The sequence below is a fragment of the Mercenaria mercenaria genome, unplaced genomic scaffold (genome assembly GCF_021730395.1).
Source record: "Mercenaria mercenaria strain notata unplaced genomic scaffold, MADL_Memer_1 contig_3131, whole genome shotgun sequence".
Lineage (NCBI taxonomy): Eukaryota > Metazoa > Mollusca > Bivalvia > Venerida > Veneridae > Mercenaria > Mercenaria mercenaria.
The window spans coordinates 11655-17481 of NW_026461244.1; positions in this window are offsets into that span (position 1 = coordinate 11655).

Genomic DNA, 5827 nt, shown 5'->3' on the forward strand with positions numbered 1-5827 from the left:
GGTTTCATATGTTATATATTAATGATGTGTGTGTATATATGTGTGTGTGTGCGCGCGCGCGTGCATGTATGTGTGATTTTCCTTGTAAAAGTCATATTTGATTTTTTCATCCTAGCATATGAGTTTTTTTAAATAAACTATAGCTTATTCATATGTATGTTTCATTGTTAATTTTTCGTAATTGTCACAGATGCTGAAGTACATCATTTGTCAATTATTGTTATATTATATGCACTGTCCATTTAATTATGCACATGTGATTACAAAACAATAGGAAAATAGAAGCAACACCGGATTTAATTTAATTTAAAAATACTAGATATGTCAATACATCAATATGTGTACCATCATTAATCCCAGCGTTTTGGCTATATTAACATAAAAATCATTCTTCCCGTTGATAAGAGATCAATTTTCATCTTGTAGCATAATTTCATTTTGCATATTTGTATTGCTATTTTTCTGACAAAATGGGTTTTACAGTTTGCAAGAGTCCTTTGCTTTAGGTCCTCTGCCACATCTTTTTATAAAATAATTCCTAATAGAAAGTCTTTTAATTTGAATGGTTTTGTTACTGTTTATATTTCAACAAGTTTTTAAAAAAGTGTAATGAACTTGTCTTGTTTATATACATTTTTCTACAACTGGAGGTCATATATAGAGCGGGAGTTTTAATCGGATTACTTTGTTTAATGGGGTCTGTTGATTAACAATATCCTTAAATGAGAGAAGAGTGTTGTTATATCTCTTTAAACGGTTTCCTCACTATATGGGAGGTAAATCGGTGTAAACATTTTTCGATATCGCAGGGTGCTTCTTCCCTTGCGTTATTTATCGAATGTCACGGTCATTTATTTCAGTCTTGTTTACCTTGAAGACTTTTATGGATCCATTTTGAAAAGTATGAGGAAACTTGTGTACGGTGGTTCGAATTCCCTTTCTTTGCACATACAAAGAACAGATAATTTTTTACCATCAGTACTGGGTTCGAGATTAAATTAGAGATTTCCGGGTCCTGGCCATGGGTTAATCTCAATATCACTGCCTAATAAAAGTACCAAAGTCAAACAATACATCAAATATAAGCATTTTCCAAATGAAATAATTTACAAAACGCAACATGTAAACAATAACATTGAATTTAGCTATATTCCTGAGTTTGAAAAAATGTAATAACATTAATTTTAATGCGATTATAACTGTAAAACGGCGATTTCCCTTGAAAAATACATATGCCGCCAGGTGGCGCTCTTGAAAAGAAATGTGGACTCGGAACGATTTTCTTTTTTCTCCAAATGAAAGACAGGAGATGTTAGTACATACAGACCTAATATCAGTCTAATATCTCATACTTCGAAATTTCCGTAGGAACCCCGCGAACCACCTTAAATGGTTGAAATCCCTTCATCTTGTCTACCCTATTGCTTATAGCATTTAAAAGCAAATATGTCTGGTCTTACGACGTCTCTATCTCACATTAGTGCTGGATCTATCGTTCACAATCTTGGATATCTGCCATAAGAAGCTACAAGATCCTTTTATGTCATGTTTACAACAAAGTTTGTTTTAGGTGGACACTCTACAGTCAGGGTTCTGAATACTTCCAAGTATCAAGTTTCTATTACCTTTACGATTAAAGTGACCAGTTTCGTACTGACTGTGGCACGGGCAGATGTATTTTGAAGGCATTTATATTCAACTTGTTATTTATCATGTTATAAAACTAAGACTTGCCACGAACTAGTAATTGTACATGAATGATTAGATCAATTTTCCTAGCTCTGTGTAGACGGTTTGGTTTAAACTGGAAGTCAGGCGAAACGAAAATGGTTACCCATCTTTCAACCTTAATTTACGAAAGAAGTAAACGATTATGAGACATTTTTCTCAAAACCATTGTTTTGGTCACATGCTTCAAGTATACATACGTTTCAAGATAAGAATTGGACAGGCCTCGTTAAATGTGTAATTTTATGCAATACTTGAGCTCTACTCTTTCTTGACATTTCTCAAAATAGTATTTTTTTCTGATATTTTTCGCACTGGTATCGACGCAAATTTGTAGAAATTTTAAAATTTACTGTCCTATGGCCCCTAAATCAAATTCAAATTTGGGCCAAACGTACCGACTATACCAAAAGATCATGACACTTGAACTTTATTTTATTTATATACCTGAGCTTACTTTCCGTTGTTAAATTAACAATTGAAAAGACTTCGCCTGTCGCTGGAAACCGAATTATAAATAATACACCTGTTTGTTTATATGAATGGGCGACTCCTCCAAAAGAGTGTTAGTAATGTTCGTGGTTGCATAGTGCAAGATACAGAAGACGCTCCAATTCCATTAGCTTTGATGTAAAGCACCCATACAAGGAACTCTTATCCCAATACTAGTTATTTTAGCTGGAGGAGGTGGGGCTTTTGCGACCCCTGATTCGTAGTACGATAGGGGTACCGCTGGACCACTGCATCCGCTCTAATCATACACTTGCCTGCTATCCTCCTTCTGTGCTATCAATAGAATTGCGTTCTCATTGATGTTATTTACAGAAGATGTTTCGGTTTGGTTTAATTTCGTAAATAGCATTTTGCAACAAGTATTTTCTCTAACACTTGGTTGATAAATTGAAACTTATGTATTTAAAATCATTGGGCTTGTTTACGAAACAATAAACCTCTCTGCAGGAGGCTCGACTTTATATTTTCCTCGGCTCAACTTAAAAATTTAATTTCATAACAACATAATATTCACTACATCGCGGGTTGCTGTAACGTTGTTTGGTTGCGTTGTATGCTTCCATATGATCTTTTCACAGATTTTATCATCTATCATAAGAGTAGTTTTAAGTGTTGTACAAGATCACCCCGTCCTTGGACTGAATACTTTCTTGTCTTTTGTTTGTTTCTTTTGGGGTTAATGCCGTTTTTCAACAGTATTTCAGTTATGTAACAGGCGTTCCTGGATTTTATACCAGTACAAACCTGTTCTCCGCAAGTAACTGCCAACTTCCCCACATGAATCAGAGATGGAGGACGAATAATTTCAAACACAATGTCTTTTATCAAGTCGTCACGGAGAACACACGCGCCGCCCAGTGATCGAACTCACGACCTCTGCGCTCTACCAATTCAGCTAAGCGGTCTTGACCTTTTGGATCAGTGAGAACATTCATTTTTACTAAAATAGAGTTCCTCTAAAACTGGTGCTTGGAAGTGGGACGTGGCGACGCGGGAAAGGTGTGACTCAGTCACACCGGGTTTGCTATCATGTTGCTTGGTTGAGTTCTATACCCTCAAAGGATCATTTCACAGTTTAATTGACATAGTTTTGACATTGGCCGTTCGTCTGTGTGAACCAACTTTCTATCTGTATTCTGTTATTGTTTTGCATAAAAACTAAAACGTTACGTCGTCTATGAGACAATGACAGTTTTGTCAGGTTGCCTCCAGGTTAAGAAAGTATGAAAAATGAAAAATCATAAACTAGAGTTAACTACTGTTTGTTTGTTAAGGCATCGCCATTGAAAAACTGGGTGCCTTTTAAACCTTTATTTAGATTATTTCTTGTTTTGAACGATATATGTTGCAGGAATCACGCACAGAATTGTATATTTTTGTCATATAAAATTATCTAATGACTTAGCTTCATAAATACGCGTACATTAAAATGTAAATTGCGAAATTTTCTACACCGACTTGATATCAAGTTGTTCTTTCATTTTAAAACAAGCATATTGTGAGGCATATCAGAAGAGGATATGAAATTGCACAAGTTTTGACACAATGTAACTGGAATGTAGTTCAATTCTTTATAACTCTATTACCAAACTATCGATGAGATTATGTTTCGATCGAAAATATTCATGTTTGTTTTTCATGGGAGACTTTCTTTCTGATACGAAAACTAACAGAGACATTCGACCAGAACCAAGTTGCGTTATATGTTTCTGAATGACCTTCTTATAGATTTTATTAATCCGAGCGATTTTCTGTAAAAATATGCGAAATATTTACTAAAGTAAAGAGAAAACACTAATAAGAATAATAAATTCAGGAAAATCGGATCATACCAGAGTGTGCACCTTGATAGAACCATCGGCCTTCCGTAAACCAGCTGGATGGCTACCTCACATGACGAATTTCTACGCCACAAGTAAGGCTCGAAACCACATCGTTGAGGGGCAAGTAATTTAAAGCACTTGGCCGTGGGGGCCCCTATTTTATGTAAAACGCCTCCAGGCCAATAAAACACTTGAAATATATAGCCTGAAAACACTTTTCTTTTCACAATGCTGTCTCGGTAGCCTAGTGGTAGAGCGTCTTGTTTGTGTACGGGAGGTCGAGGGTTCACACCTTGGCCGCGATATACCAAAGAATGGTACTAGTGGCGCTAAGCTTTAAGACGATAATACTTAAGACTGGTCAGCATGGTGTTAGTATAGTGTGACGGATGTGGTATCCTGTTACGTGTCTACGACCTGATATTCAAATGAGGCAGCACTATAATACTCACTGCTAAAAATAGAAAACTTCGTTTATATGCCCGAAAACTTGCTGAAAAATTACGCTAAATCCGAACACACACGCGCCCACGCACGCACACGGTACAGTTTAAACATTTGTATCTATTCACATCTTCAATTTCTAGCTAAAGATAGGAAAGTTACATTGCACAAAAGACAAATGGAATCGTTGATTGTTGTGAATAACTTACCCTGGATGGGCTTTTTCTTCTACACACGAATATGAAAGGTGTCTGCATAAAAGTTTGGGAAGGAGGAATACTTGATATCTAGAATGGTATCGCTTTTTAATGTAAAGTTTAAGTTCATTGTCAGTTTAGTCAGTAGGTTCTTCATACAAAAGATATCAGTTTTGTCTTCATTTTGAGTTTGGTGTAAATATTCCATTTTGACGTACTGGAAATTTTGTAATATTCAATACACAAACAGATGTATATTCAAAGAGAATACTCATTATTTACCGTCAATGCACCTTTTCATTCAATTCACACTCATTTACATATATCACTTTAAACGAAACAACGCATCATCAGTTGATCCATATTTGTTAGAATGGCTATCCTTGATAGCGAAAAAATTCAGTCATGCCCAAAAACATATGGGGTAGCACCATTTTTAATTATCCCATGATTGTCAAATAGTTGCCAACCATTGTCGGAAACGGCCTGAGACTTAAGTTCTTAAAAGTCAATTTAGTTGACTCAATTTAATTTAACAACAAAAAAAGATAAGAGTAGTCTCCCTGGAAGCACTGAACACAGCAACCACAGCGAGAGCCACATATCGCAAAGTAAGAAACTGTTGTAGAAACATATATAGCTCAAGGGTTGATTCAATATCTATCGACAAGTATTTTTTTATTATATGAAAAGTGTAAAAAGGGAGATGGGTTAAATCAGCTGTCAACACTACGTAGTAGAATTACACTTGACTTCAATGTCCAACAAGCATTTTGATCAAACCTAAACTTTTCTGGCAATGGAGGCAAGAACCAGTCAATAAAAGATAATAGTATGTGATAGTTAAAATAAAACTTACAAAGAAGTATTATTATACGTGATCAGCTAATTATTGCATTATTTGTAGAAAGAACTATGTACATTACAAACATTTCTGTTATGAAACAGATTGCATTTCTGCTACTTATTTATTAGTTTTCAGCTTGCAATTATATATATAAAAAAAATACAACTAAAACAAGCCCATATTCAATTTTCTAGCATTTTTGCTACTTATTTATTAGCTTTCTGCTTGAAATTTTAGAGAAAAAAAACAACCAAAAAACCCCACTAAAAACAAGC